General features: G+C 47.4%; 1 protein-coding gene across 1 annotated transcript in view; it reads right to left on the bottom strand.

The window, feature by feature from the left end:
- The window catches only part of TMEM233 (transmembrane protein 233), a 274,108-nt gene that overhangs the window by 73,481 nt on the left and 184,197 nt on the right, over positions 1-16,430 (bottom strand). The window lies entirely within an intron of this gene.

The following is a 16,430-nucleotide window of genomic DNA, read 5'->3' on the forward strand; positions in this document are numbered from 1 at the left end:
ATCGCTTGGGATAGCCTTCCAACCCATCATCTTAATGTCCTCCAAACCAGGTCCCAAGTGCTCACTGTGCAGCAAGTTGCACCCAATTGAAGAGGCCAAGAAAGGCAGAAATTGTTCTGGAGTTACTTTTTTTTCCATGTCTGTATTGGTTTATACAGACACAGGATTTCACCAACCCAACTCAACGACATCCATTATGCCAAATAATTTACTCTGAAAACAAATTGCAGGAAACCAGTGAAGAACACATAACCATGCGACATTAACCCTATAACTTCCCCCTTTCCCCTCATGTATCTTGCATGCAGTAACCAAATATTGTTCCATAAGCAACATCAATGGTTTTTCCACATTATGTTGATGAGGTGAGTGGTTAGTCTACCTGTATTGGCCCAGGGTACATCATGTTCAGGTTGTCTCCGCTACAATATTGTCCTACCCTTGGGCTTTCCCCCTGTTCTTGAGTTGCCTGTCTTCTCCTCAGAGAGGGCCTGGCTTGGCAGTTCAGGCTAGGCTATTCCCGCTGAGCAGGGGCTGGGCCAGCACTGATCTGCATATGGCTGGATCTATTCTGAGTTGGCAGGATGGGCATAAAACAATGGGTTGGAATGCTACCCCGAGCAACTGCCAGTGGTTAGGCTGCTTGCAAGCATCCCTACCATCACCTTTTGTGTGTTTGAAGCTTACTGAATGTGTCAACTCAATCATTGATTCATATGGGTCAGATCTGATCATGCTTTGATATGACCTTTCTAATTAACTTTTTGTATGGATGTCTGTTAGAATAGCAATAACAATTATATTGTCTGACATCAATATTGTGGACTAATATCATTTCCAAATATCATTCTATTGAGTGTAGATTTTCTAATATTCACTCCAATAGGGCAATATCTTTGTAAATTAAATTTAGGACACAATATTTATGTCAGGTATATATTTTTTAAGTTAAATTATTATACAACAACACTCTGGTACCATACCTTTTGAATAGTAGCTTTTCTTGACAATGCATTCCTTTTGATTGATTGATGCAGCAAAACAGTGGAACTTTGGTTGGGCGCCTTGCATAAGGGGTTTCTCCACTGGGAAAAATACCTTCCGGACCGAGAAATAAAATACTTTGCATTTAAATGGGGTAATTATTTCCTCTTTTGTGGAGTTCTCCATCATAAGAACTCTATACAGAGGGAATGTATTCCCAACAAGGAAATCCCATGGAATCTACATGGAAATATGTGTCAGGTGCAGCTTTTCATGGGATACCTTGATGAGTTTGTGAATTTCAAAAAGTGGAAAATCTACACTCAATTATAAATGTAAATATCCAAGAGTAGATTCTCTAATTTGTTTTGTGACTAGGTCACTAAACGTCCTGCTTCCACAGATGTGTGTCCCATACGGTGTAGATTACCTTAGGTATCTAGTCAATTAGACCATAATGAGTTTCAGGCACAAGCCCTATGGTCTTGTATTGAGCCATTTGTCGAACCCAGAGCCTGTGGAGAGACATCAGTTCTGTGGTGATGTAATTAGTGTTAGCTTCAGACCTATGATGTGACATGCCACATTATTAAAAAATACTTTTAGATGTTTAGATTTGGGTTTCTGACCATGTAATCGAGGCAGCAATTCCTGCACTTCTGCTTGAAACATAAAGGCCCAGACTAACTATGATTTCCCTTGTGTGGCGCAGCCCCAACGCAGAATTATTTTTGGCATTTATTACGTTATGCAGCCAATTTGCGTGATTTAGTAAATACAAAGTAATGCAATGCAGCATATTTATAGGACTGCCTTGTGTCACTTTGCGTCAGGCATGCATTACATGGGTGGAGCATGGGCGTTCCCATGCCTCTAGGAAGCACACAGTGCCCAGCACAAGAAGAGAGCAGAAATGTGCCATGTTTTTGTAAATATATTATAGCCTTATAGCCCGCCGTAGCGGGCTATACCGGCTGTTAAGGGCCCGCTGCAGCGTTAAAGGCCCGAGCCGAAGGCGAGGGACTTTAACAAAGCAGAGGGACTTTAAAAGCCGGTATAGCCCTGCTACGAAGGACTATAAGGCTATTAGAACATTCTGCCACTAGAGGGCAGAATGTTCTAACAAAACAAAGCCTTCAGGGAGTGCGAGGGGATTGAAATTCCCTCAGGTTCCCTGAAGTCTTTGTTCACATTCAGAGCTGTGAACAAAGACACATTGGCATGTCAGTGCTCCGGGCTTATACCAGCCATTATAAGCCCGGAGCACTCCATTGTTTTCAATGGAGCTCCCAACATTCCAATGTTCTAATCATATTATTATTCCAAGGATTTCTTGAGCGCCTGGCTACCCAACGGGCTTCCCAGCGTTAATGGGTCATCCAACCTCTCGTGTATCATGTTCTTATTTAAACTGATGTATCCTGAGCTGTTTCCTAAAGCTGAATGGGTTGTTGTTTAACCTGAGAGCTACGGGTAAGGTGTTCTATAGTTTTGGGGCTAAGTACGCAAACGAGCGTCTCCCACTCCTGGCTTTCTTCACTCTGGGACTCTGGGAATGGACAGTAAACTAGGGTTGCTGGATCTTAGCTCTCTCCTGAGTTGGTACGGGCAGGTCAGATGCGGTCGGATTTGCGGCTCCTTATTGTGTATCACACGATGGACCATACAAAGAGTTTTGAGTTGAATACTCTTTTGTATCGGCAGCCATTGTAATATAGCTAGCGCGAGAGAGGCAGGCCCTCTCCTGCGCTAGCTCTAAATTGGGAGCATTTCTGCCCCCTCCCTTTCACACAACTCAGGGCAACAAGGTCCTCTGCTGTACTGCACTGCGTGAAATAACAGTCAATGTGCACCAGAATGCGTGTGGAATGTTGAAGAAAAGTTATGCTACTCAAGCTTAGGAAACAGACCAGCATGAAAATGACTCACTTTGAGTGTGATGCATGTAATGCGAAGGGTAAAGTCATTAGAAGAAAGAACAAAATTATAAAAAAAAACTGCTCTATGAGCACTAAGAAACTGTGATAATGCCCCATAAAAGGACAAAAAACAAAGGTTACAGTGGGCGGTGGATTCTGCTGAATGTTAAGCTTTTGGAGATCTTACAGTTTTATATGTACACCTGAATATTTGATTGAGTGAGATGTGTTGGGCACAGAACTGGTTGCTTTGGAAATGTGATGCATTCAGGGAGATGACACGTGAGTCACCAAGCATGAGGATTCCATTTTTAGAACAAAGGCGGAATGCTGATGCACATCTGGGCTAAATTCACATATGCAGATGTATTTCCAGGTGTAACTCTCCACTTTTTTTATATTCTGAATTTCCGAGTGGAGATTTAAATCTAGGTGTAGACTTACATTCCTTGCCCCACTTAAATGAGGGGTGTACCCTCCCAAAAGAGAATCTATTAATGTAAAGTTACTATTTGTAACTTTTCACCTTTTGGTGGAGAAGCTACATCATCAGGGTGGAGATCTCCCTATGGGAAAATACAGGGAAAACTAATAAAGTTTATTATTTAAAAGTACAAAAAATGCAAATATATTTTAGTATGTAATATGTTAGTCCACCAGAATATCAACAACAGAATTTCAATGGGCCAAAATATTGTGTCAAGAATGTTGAGTATCGCTGGAATGGTCTTATCTTTGGGCGGCACTGGCTAAGTTTGGTTTTGAGCCTGGATTCATCGGATGGGTGAAGTTGCTATATGAGGATCCGCTGGCGCAGGTGGTGGTGAACGGTAGAGTGTCTCACTCCTTTGTGCTTGGTAGAGGCACACGACAGGGCTGCCCCTTGTCCCCACTTCTTTTTGCTCTCGCGTTGGAACCCCTTGCAGCATGGTTGCGGTGGGAACCCTCTTTGAAAGGTATTCAATGGACACCGACCTTTGAGGATCGCGTGTGACGACATATGCAGACGACATTCTGCTCTATCTTACATCCCCGCGGAGGTCCTTGATTGTATTGTTTGATGTGTTAAACTCCTTCGGTCGCAATTCTGGGCTCATTATTAACTGGTTGAAATCCTGCGTTTACGTGCTTGTCGGCGATCCCCCTCTTCTTCCCCGCGGGTGTCCAATCCCGATATCGCATTCCGGATTCAAATATTTGGGCGTCTATGTGTCATTGAACCCCGCGGTTCGTTATGCTCGGAATCTATTGCCCCCGCTCCAACGGCTGAAGGCCGATGTTGCTCGCTGGCGGAAGCTTCCACTTTCGCCACTCGGCCGGGCGGCCTTATTCAAGATGATGTCTCTTCCGCGTTTCTTGTATGCCTTACAGAATACGTTAGATGTGGTGCCTGCGCGGTATTTTAGTGAGGTAGAGAGTCTACAGAGACAGCTGATCTGGGGTGGAAGATCGCGGATTGCTATCGCTAAATTGACCCTCCCGTGGTATGACGGGGGCATAGCTCTCCCAGACGTCCGGAGGTACTACTGGGCGTCCCAGCTGGTGGCGGTGAATCATGGGACGTACGGCCCGGCTGTGAATCCTGCCTATGAGATGGATAAACTACTGTTGCCAGGCGGAGATTACAATAGAGCGCTTTATTCCGCGTCTGGCGGTGTCAAGTTGACGGGTCCCACGAATTTAACGGTACGTGCCTGGCACTGTGCCACTGCCGCTACTGGCTGGAAGGGCCGTCTGTCTCGCGCGACTCCACTATATGCTTCGGACAGGCTGGGTGGCTTGTGGAGGACGAAGGGTTTTGAGAAATGGGATATGATTGGTATTTCTCGGGTGAGTGATCTTTGGGCGAGGGGTGCTTTTAAGACGTTTGAAGAGCTTAAGGTGGAGTACAAGCTGCATGACAGGGAATTCTTTCGTTATGCGCAGATACGTCATGCATTGCGCTCGGCTTTCCCGACTCCGGGGGCTATCCCTGAATCCTCTCCGTTAGAGGACCGCATACTCGACGGTTATCTCCATGATAGTACCATCTCCTTGATTTATAAAAAACTGATTGACACTCGTGCGGACCTCCTCACGCATCTGAGAGAGGTCTGGATCGCCGATGGTCTAGAACTAGACGACGAGGATTGGACCGCCGCTATAGCTTCACCAAGGGAGGTGGCCATACCGGCTCGCCTTCGATTTGTACAGTTGAAAATACTACACAGGGTCTATGTTACTGGCCCTCGATTGCTCTATATGGGGTATTCCGTTGATGGTTTGTGTAGACGCGGCTGTGTTCTTCTCGGTACTTTTCTTCACATTCTCTGGGAGTGCCCGATGGTGGCGCGTTTCTGGGCTGCGGTGCATGCAGTAATGGAAGAGGTGGCGGGGGTGGCGTTGTATCCCGAGGCTCAGCGATGTGTGTTGAATGTATGGGAGCCGACTGATTGCAGGGTGGAGCAAGAGCGCTGGGTTACTCTGGGCAACATGATTGCCAAGAGGGACATTGCACAGTTGTGGGGCTCCCATAGGCCACCCACGGTGTCGAAATGGAAGGAAAATATGGACTGGTGTATGTTCAGAGAGAAGACGGTGTATGTGGCTAGAGGCAAACCTAAGGCATGGAGCAGGATGTGGGGCCCGTGGAACTCCTATCGCGGGGACATTTGCGCCCCCCCTTGGAGGTCACTTTATACATACCATCGTCCCCTGGCCGTGATGTTCCTGGTTCTTACTGAACTATACGAATGGTAGTTGGCCTTCTTCCTGCCCCCCCCCGATTTCCTCGACGTGAGTTGGGGTTTAGTAAATTGCGTCACTGTTACTGTCCCCCGCCTGCGAGGGCACATGCCTGCGATAGCGGAATCTTTGCCTTGTTTTTGTTTCGTTTTGTTTATTTTGCTTTATCAAACAGAAAACGAAACCTTCTTGTTGATCTGATGGGTATTGGGGAAGTTCGTACCCTGTTCATGTATGACCCGCCCATGTCTTCATTAGTGAACTTGATATGTAATTTGTGTCATTGGTAATCCTTTTTACACTAGCGGCTGCCCCTGTGGTTGTAGGCCCATGTTTGTACATATTTCTTGTGTTAAATAAAGGTTTTTTTTAAAAAAAAAAAGAATGTTGAGTATCATGAAGGTAAGTTTATATAGATAAGCGTAGGTTTACTCTACTTAACTCCTCATACAAAAACATGAAACATATAAATATATATCAAGGTACATAAAAATATTAAAATAAGATAAACATATTAATTTACTGTAAAAATATTATTTTTAAACAGTAATAAAAAATAACTCACCCGCTAACTTTTATTTGTATCTTATTCACAGTAAACATGGTTTAAATAAATGTATTTAATTACATTAAATAATTCAGATATTTTTCAAAGCAAGTTGAAAGGTTTAGTTTAATCTTTTGAAATATTGCTTCATGTCTTAATAGGTTTTGTGAAAGAAAATAAGCAACCAAAGCACAGTGGGGCATCTTTACAAGCCCCTATGGCCACCACACCGTCACTTTTTCTGACGTTGTGGTGGCGATAGGGGCTTCACTTTATGTTCAAGGTAGCGTTAAGCCACTTAGGCTTAACGCCACCCTGTAAATAAGACCCCCTTTCACACTACACTTAGCGTGAAAGGGGAGGGTGTTGCTATGGGCGTTCCACCGCAACGCCCATTGATTTTGACGCTGCCTCATATTTACAAGGAAAGTGTAAATGTGGGGCAGCGCCAAAATTAAGACCAGGGAAAACCTGGTCTTAAACAGGTGCAACGAGGAGAAATGTTTCATTTCTCCTAGTTTTTGCTGTTTCTATGTGTGCTGCGTTGTGCAGCACACATAGAAACAGCAAAAGGCCATTGCCTGTTTATGTGCAGGTACCCCTTCCTGCACATAATCTATAAAAGAAAAGACGTTTTGCATTAAGCAGCACAGATAGAGGTTTCAAAATGCCATTTCAGATTGTTTATGAACAGGAAGGGACACCTTTCTACACATAAACGATCTTCCCCTACAACGCAGACACCTTGCAGTATGGTGCAAGGGTGCCGGCGTTGGCGATAGGCAGCTAAAATTAGAGCCAGCGCAGGGGGAACGCAGGGATGCCGGTATCCTTGTGTATACGGTACAGCCCTGCGTTTTGCAAGTGGCGGAGCACTACGGTAAGCCAAGGTGGCTAACTTCGCACTCCGCCACTTCCTCGTAAATATGTCCCCAAGTATGCCCACCCAGGGTGCTGGAAGCTTGACGAATGAATGCTAACTTTGTTATGCCAGTCCCTTTTCATAGTGTGGTGGCAAAGATGTGCCCTTCATTGCAGCTAGAATGTAATTACTAGTCACTGTATCTTGCTTTCTTTGAAATAAAGTTTGGAAATGTTTGTAGCAATCTTGCTGCCTTCTTTTGTTTTTTTAATCTGCCTATTCTTGTTTTTTTTTCTTTGCACATCAAATATATCCACGAGATATAAAGACCAGATACAAAGGCGGCAAACCGTGCACATTGCAAAATTACCCAATTTGCTGTCACAAAGCCAAGGTTGCAATCTACGAAATGCACAATATGAGTGTTAAATGTATTTGTTGATTTCAATGTACACTTTGAGGCTCATTAAACATGGGGTGGAAGGGCTGTCCGCCCCTTTCTGGTGATTTGCAAGGAGATGTATCAATGCTTTCAGCCGCGGGCCGTGCATGTAAGAGCGGTGGAACGGTGGGCCGGGTGGGGGGTATTTCGAAGGACGAGGGAAAATTAACCATTAATGTAATTTTCCCTCGTCATCGTCTGTCGAAGTCCCCCCGACCCGGCCCCACCGCTCTTACCTGCACGGGCCACGGCTGAATGCTTTGGGACCACAGTCGTGGCTGCAACGCATTCATTGGCTATGGACACTCGAAAAGGGGTCATACGTTTTCACGAAGTGGAAGCTGTACACGAGGGACAGTTTCTACTTCGTAAATGAAGGCTATAGGCAGTGTCATCTGCAATGTCATTTAAATCAAGCTATTCCGATCCCAGCCCCTGACCCTTTGAAGGGCAAAGAAGCATTTTGATCACTCGAACGCACTGTGGCGTCTGCTATCCCTTGCAGCCGCCATCACTGCATTTGGAAACCTTCTTGGAAGATTCACAAAGGGAATCCAGCAGGATTTTTGTGAATCCTACATATGTAAGCGGTTTGCAATGGATAACTACATCTGTTGTAACTCTGCAGCACAAAATAATTCTCCAGTTGTCACACGTCACTGTACAAAGACAGAGGCAGCTGTGTGACCTGAAGCTTAGAGCATGGAGGCCCTCCTGCCCTATCCTGACACTGACACTTTTGATCCTTCCTGTACATTGATGCTGCATATTTAAAAACGGGCATCTTTTCCCTGCATGCCACTTGGTTTTAGTTTGTCAATTTCTTTCCTCTTGCCTTGCCATTGAGGTTGTCTGCTATACTGTGAGGACCAGAGGCCACGCGCTGTCTATGACAGGTGTCCCCAACCTTTTCAGAACAGGAACTACTTCTGATCAGGAAAAGCAGTCCCAAGCTGCTAATGGCTTTGACCATTGTTGTAGTAGTGACCACATCACATACAACCACAATAGCGACCTTGCAGGATAGCTAGTAGTGACCACCCAAATTTATGTCACAATCTCAGGAGACCACATATAATCATGACAAAATATCATATCCAGAATACTGGTTAATACAATATCATGGATGTACATGTCTATAGGCAGCATACGTTTCCTATTCTTAATTCTCCAACTACAAATATGGAAAAAACATATAATTCAAGATAAATAAGAATGTAAATAAAATTAAATTTACCTAGAAATGCACTCCTTCACTTAGGGCCTTATTATGCGTTTGGCGGTCCCCCTGTGGCCCGCCATGGCAGCGCACCACAGTGGGACTTCCAAGTCCATAGTGCAACTGCCCGCCAGCCAGAGTATGATAGTAATCCATGGCAGGTGGTCGGTGCTGAGGCGGAGTCAGGGCGGTGCCTGTCTTAGGCTCATAGGAGAGACTTACACAGGCACTGCCGGGACACGACCGCAACACGTTCCTGGATAGTATGGAATGCACCATGTTGTGCATTCCATACCGTGCAGGAATTGGGGGTGCATTTCCAGGAGGGGCTTAACATGTTCACCTTGTCTGCACCTGCGCGCCTTGGAAGGTATTTTACCTATATATATGGCAGTCATCGGCACCCCGCATACCTACCTGCTCCCTGCTGACGAGAGGCAATTACCTCGAAACACGTGTCCAGGGATGGCATTATATTTCTATATACTCGTGGCGTAGGCGTACTCACCGTAGCCACTACACTATCCAGAATCCTTTGGGGTTATTTGCAGCATGACGAGCAGTGTCGCGACCCATTTACGTAAATCACTAATAGCTCTTTCGAGCGACTTTGGCTGACGAGCCCGGTGTCTGCACCTGCGCGCCTTGGAAGGTATTTTACCTATATATATGGCAGTCATCGGCACCCCGCATACCTACCTGCTCCCTGCTGACGAGAGGCAATTACCTCGAAACACGTGTCCAGGGATGGCATTATATTTCTATATACTCGTGGCGTAGGCGTACTCACCGTAGCCACTACACTATCCAGAATCCTTTGGGGTTATTTGCAGCATGACGAGCAGTGTCGCGACCCATTTACGTAAATCACTAATAGCTCTTTCGAGCGACTTTGGCTGACGAGCCCGGTGTCTGCACCTGCGCGCCTTGGAAGGTATTTTACCTATATATATGGCAGTCATCGGCACCCCGCATACCTACCTGCTCCCTGCTGACGAGAGGCAATTACCTCGAAACACGTGTCCAGGGATGGCATTATATTTCTATATACTCGTGGCGTAGGCGTACTCACCGTAGCCACTACACTATCCAGAATCCTTTGGGGTTATTTGCAGCATGACGAGCAGTGTCGCGACCCATTTACGTAAATCACTAATAGCTCTTTCGAGCGACTTTGGCTGACGAGCCCGGTGTCTGCACCTGCGCGCCTTGGAAGGTATTTTACCTATATATATGGCAGTCATCGGCACCCCGCATACCTACCTGCTCCCTGCTGACGAGAGGCAATTACCTCGAAACACGTGTCCAGGGATGGCATTATATTTCTATATACTCGTGGCGTAGGCGTACTCACCGTAGCCACTACACTATCCAGAATCCTTTGGGGTTATTTGCAGCATGACGAGCAGTGTCGCGACCCATTTACGTAAATCACTAATAGCTCTTTCGAGCGACTTTGGCTGACGAGCCCGGTGTCTGCACCTGCGCGCCTTGGAAGGTATTTTACCTATATATATGGCAGTCATCGGCACCCCGCATACCTACCTGCTCCCTGCTGACGAGAGGCAATTACCTCGAAACACGTGTCCAGGGATGGCATTATATTTCTATATACTCGTGGCGTAGGCGTACTCACCGTAGCCACTACACTATCCAGAATCCTTTGGGGTTATTTGCAGCATGACGAGCAGTGTCGCGACCCATTTACGTAAATCACTAATAGCTCTTTCGAGCGACTTTGGCTGACGAGCCCGGTGTCTGCACCTGCGCGCCTTGGAAGGTATTTTACCTATATATATGGCAGTCATCGGCACCCCGCATACCTACCTGCTCCCTGCTGACGAGAGGCAATTACCTCGAAACACGTGTCCAGGGATGGCATTATATTTCTATATACTCGTGGCGTAGGCGTACTCACCGTAGCCACTACACTATCCAGAATCCTTTGGGGTTATTTGCAGCATGACGAGCAGTGTCGCGACCCATTTACGTAAATCACTAATAGCTCTTTCGAGCGACTTTGGCTGACGAGCCCGGTGTCTGCACCTGCGCGCCTTGGAAGGTATTTTACCTATATATATGGCAGTCATCGGCACCCCGCATACCTACCTGCTCCCTGCTGACGAGAGGCAATTACCTCGAAACACGTGTCCAGGGATGGCATTATATTTCTATATACTCGTGGCGTAGGCGTACTCACCGTAGCCACTACACTATCCAGAATCCTTTGGGGTTATTTGCAGCATGACGAGCAGTGTCGCGACCCATTTACGTAAATCACTAATAGCTCTTTCGAGCGACTTTGGCTGACGAGCCCGGTGTCTGCACCTGCGCGCCTTGGAAGGTATTTTACCTATATATATGGCAGTCATCGGCACCCCGCATACCTACCTGCTCCCTGCTGACGAGAGGCAATTACCTCGAAACACGTGTCCAGGGATGGCATTATATTTCTATATACTCGTGGCGTAGGCGTACTCACCGTAGCCACTACACTATCCAGAATCCTTTGGGGTTATTTGCAGCATGACGAGCAGTGTCGCGACCCATTTACGTAAATCACTAATAGCTCTTTCGAGCGACTTTGGCTGACGAGCCCGGTGTCTGCACCTGCGCGCCTTGGAAGGTATTTTACCTATATATATGGCAGTCATCGGCACCCCGCATACCTACCTGCTCCCTGCTGACGAGAGGCAATTACCTCGAAACACGTGTCCAGGGATGGCATTATATTTCTATATACTCGTGGCGTAGGCGTACTCACCGTAGCCACTACACTATCCAGAATCCTTTGGGGTTATTTGCAGCATGACGAGCAGTGTCGCGACCCATTTACGTAAATCACTAATAGCTCTTTCGAGCGACTTTGGCTGACGAGCCCGGTGTCTGCACCTGCGCGCCTTGGAAGGTATTTTACCTATATATATGGCAGTCATCGGCACCCCGCATACCTACCTGCTCCCTGCTGACGAGAGGCAATTACCTCGAAACACGTGTCCAGGGATGGCATTATATTTCTATATACTCGTGGCGTAGGCGTACTCACCGTAGCCACTACACTATCCAGAATCCTTTGGGGTTATTTGCAGCATGACGAGCAGTGTCGCGACCCATTTACGTAAATCACTAATAGCTCTTTCGAGCGACTTTGGCTGACGAGCCCGGTGTCTGCACCTGCGCGCCTTGGAAGGTATTTTACCTATATATATGGCAGTCATCGGCACCCCGCATACCTACCTGCTCCCTGCTGACGAGAGGCAATTACCTCGAAACACGTGTCCAGGGATGGCATTATATTTCTATATACTCGTGGCGTAGGCGTACTCACCGTAGCCACTACACTATCCAGAATCCTTTGGGGTTATTTGCAGCATGACGAGCAGTGTCGCGACCCATTTACGTAAATCACTAATAGCTCTTTCGAGCGACTTTGGCTGACGAGCCCGGTGTCTGCACCTGCGCGCCTTGGAAGGTATTTTACCTATATATATGGCAGTCATCGGCACCCCGCATACCTACCTGCTCCCTGCTGACGAGAGGCAATTACCTCGAAACACGTGTCCAGGGATGGCATTATATTTCTATATACTCGTGGCGTAGGCGTACTCACCGTAGCCACTACACTATCCAGAATCCTTTGGGGTTATTTGCAGCATGACGAGCAGTGTCGCGACCCATTTACGTAAATCACTAATAGCTCTTTCGAGCGACTTTGGCTGACGAGCCCGGTGTCTGCACCTGCGCGCCTTGGAAGGTATTTTACCTATATATATGGCAGTCATCGGCACCCCGCATACCTACCTGCTCCCTGCTGACGAGAGGCAATTACCTCGAAACACGTGTCCAGGGATGGCATTATATTTCTATATACTCGTGGCGTAGGCGTACTCACCGTAGCCACTACACTATCCAGAATCCTTTGGGGTTATTTGCAGCATGACGAGCAGTGTCGCGACCCATTTACGTAAATCACTAATAGCTCTTTCGAGCGACTTTGGCTGACGAGCCCGGTGTCTGCACCTGCGCGCCTTGGAAGGTATTTTACCTATATATATGGCAGTCATCGGCACCCCGCATACCTACCTGCTCCCTGCTGACGAGAGGCAATTACCTCGAAACACGTGTCCAGGGATGGCATTATATTTCTATATACTCGTGGCGTAGGCGTACTCACCGTAGCCACTACACTATCCAGAATCCTTTGGGGTTATTTGCAGCATGACGAGCAGTGTCGCGACCCATTTACGTAAATCACTAATAGCTCTTTCGAGCGACTTTGGCTGACGAGCCCGGTGTCTGCACCTGCGCGCCTTGGAAGGTATTTTACCTATATATATGGCAGTCATCGGCACCCCGCATACCTACCTGCTCCCTGCTGACGAGAGGCAATTACCTCGAAACACGTGTCCAGGGATGGCATTATATTTCTATATACTCGTGGCGTAGGCGTACTCACCGTAGCCACTACACTATCCAGAATCCTTTGGGGTTATTTGCAGCATGACGAGCAGTGTCGCGACCCATTTACGTAAATCACTAATAGCTCTTTCGAGCGACTTTGGCTGACGAGCCCGGTGTCTGCACCTGCGCGCCTTGGAAGGTATTTTACCTATATATATGGCAGTCATCGGCACCCCGCATACCTACCTGCTCCCTGCTGACGAGAGGCAATTACCTCGAAACACGTGTCCAGGGATGGCATTATATTTCTATATACTCGTGGCGTAGGCGTACTCACCGTAGCCACTACACTATCCAGAATCCTTTGGGGTTATTTGCAGCATGACGAGCAGTGTCGCGACCCATTTACGTAAATCACTAATAGCTCTTTCGAGCGACTTTGGCTGACGAGCCCGGTGTCTGCACCTGCGCGCCTTGGAAGGTATTTTACCTATATATATGGCAGTCATCGGCACCCCGCATACCTACCTGCTCCCTGCTGACGAGAGGCAATTACCTCGAAACACGTGTCCAGGGATGGCATTATATTTCTATATACTCGTGGCGTAGGCGTACTCACCGTAGCCACTACACTATCCAGAATCCTTTGGGGTTATTTGCAGCATGACGAGCAGTGTCGCGACCCATTTACGTAAATCACTAATAGCTCTTTCGAGCGACTTTGGCTGACGAGCCCGGTGTCTGCACCTGCGCGCCTTGGAAGGTATTTTACCTATATATATGGCAGTCATCGGCACCCCGCATACCTACCTGCTCCCTGCTGACGAGAGGCAATTACCTCGAAACACGTGTCCAGGGATGGCATTATATTTCTATATACTCGTGGCGTAGGCGTACTCACCGTAGCCACTACACTATCCAGAATCCTTTGGGGTTATTTGCAGCATGACGAGCAGTGTCGCGACCCATTTACGTAAATCACTAATAGCTCTTTCGAGCGACTTTGGCTGACGAGCCCGGTGTCTGCACCTGCGCGCCTTGGAAGGTATTTTACCTATATATATGGCAGTCATCGGCACCCCGCATACCTACCTGCTCCCTGCTGACGAGAGGCAATTACCTCGAAACACGTGTCCAGGGATGGCATTATATTTCTATATACTCGTGGCGTAGGCGTACTCACCGTAGCCACTACACTATCCAGAATCCTTTGGGGTTATTTGCAGCATGACGAGCAGTGTCGCGACCCATTTACGTAAATCACTAATAGCTCTTTCGAGCGACTTTGGCTGACGAGCCCGGTGTCTGCACCTGCGCGCCTTGGAAGGTATTTTACCTATATATATGGCAGTCATCGGCACCCCGCATACCTACCTGCTCCCTGCTGACGAGAGGCAATTACCTCGAAACACGTGTCCAGGGATGGCATTATATTTCTATATACTCGTGGCGTAGGCGTACTCACCGTAGCCACTACACTATCCAGAATCCTTTGGGGTTATTTGCAGCATGACGAGCAGTGTCGCGACCCATTTACGTAAATCACTAATAGCTCTTTCGAGCGACTTTGGCTGACGAGCCCGGTGTCTGCACCTGCGCGCCTTGGAAGGTATTTTACCTATATATATGGCAGTCATCGGCACCCCGCATACCTACCTGCTCCCTGCTGACGAGAGGCAATTACCTCGAAACACGTGTCCAGGGATGGCATTATATTTCTATATACTCGTGGCGTAGGCGTACTCACCGTAGCCACTACACTATCCAGAATCCTTTGGGGTTATTTGCAGCATGACGAGCAGTGTCGCGACCCATTTACGTAAATCACTAATAGCTCTTTCGAGCGACTTTGGCTGACGAGCCCGGTGTCTGCACCTGCGCGCCTTGGAAGGTATTTTACCTATATATATGGCAGTCATCGGCACCCCGCATACCTACCTGCTCCCTGCTGACGAGAGGCAATTACCTCGAAACACGTGTCCAGGGATGGCATTATATTTCTATATACTCGTGGCGTAGGCGTACTCACCGTAGCCACTACACTATCCAGAATCCTTTGGGGTTATTTGCAGCATGACGAGCAGTGTCGCGACCCATTTACGTAAATCACTAATAGCTCTTTCGAGCGACTTTGGCTGACGAGCCCGGTGTCTGCACCTGCGCGCCTTGGAAGGTATTTTACCTATATATATGGCAGTCATCGGCACCCCGCATACCTACCTGCTCCCTGCTGACGAGAGGCAATTACCTCGAAACACGTGTCCAGGGATGGCATTATATTTCTATATACTCGTGGCGTAGGCGTACTCACCGTAGCCACTACACTATCCAGAATCCTTTGGGGTTATTTGCAGCATGACGAGCAGTGTCGCGACCCATTTACGTAAATCACTAATAGCTCTTTCGAGCGACTTTGGCTGACGAGCCCGGTGTCTGCACCTGCGCGCCTTGGAAGGTATTTTACCTATATATATGGCAGTCATCGGCACCCCGCATACCTACCTGCTCCCTGCTGACGAGAGGCAATTACCTCGAAACACGTGTCCAGGGATGGCATTATATTTCTATATACTCGTGGCGTAGGCGTACTCACCGTAGCCACTACACTATCCAGAATCCTTTGGGGTTATTTGCAGCATGACGAGCAGTGTCGCGACCCATTTACGTAAATCACCTTGCATGCATACCCTGGCTCTGGAGTGGCAGGGGTCCTGTTAGGGCCCCTAATTACCTCACCACCACCCTTTTCATGTCGGGCTCACCGCCATGGAAAGGGTAGCGTTGAGGCAACTCATAATATGCTCGGCGGTGCCTCAGCGGCAACGGCAGCATATTACTCAGCCTGACCGCCACGCTGCGGGATCCTGGATCCCCGGTGGCGCAGTGGTCCTGTGGCGGTCGGACCATCACACAGTAATACTGCGGGCAGGCTCACAGTGTGCCAGTGGTCGGACTGACACCATGCGTTTGGCGGTCCTGTGGACCGCCGAACTCGTAATAAGGCCCTAAATATTCAACGCATGAGACGTTACTAACAGCAATGATAGGAAAAAGTATATCAATATGAAATGCTTCGCCATGACTAACTAAATAATAGCCCACTGGCATAAAGAAAATACTACCAGCCATGAATCTCATCAACTCAGTTTGAACTCTCATTCAAAGAGCACTTTTAAATATGTTTTGAAATGTAAATGGTTTTGTTTTCACACATTAGCATATGTTTCCCAAAATACATGCTTTTCTATTGAATATGCACTTTGTATATTGGGTAAACACAATTAAAGTAAGTAATTTTTGCATTATGCAGAGCCCCCATATTTAAGCTTGCG

Source organism: Triturus cristatus, chromosome 11 (genome assembly GCF_964204655.1).
Source record: "Triturus cristatus chromosome 11, aTriCri1.1, whole genome shotgun sequence".
NCBI classification, from domain to species: domain Eukaryota; kingdom Metazoa; phylum Chordata; class Amphibia; order Caudata; family Salamandridae; genus Triturus; species Triturus cristatus.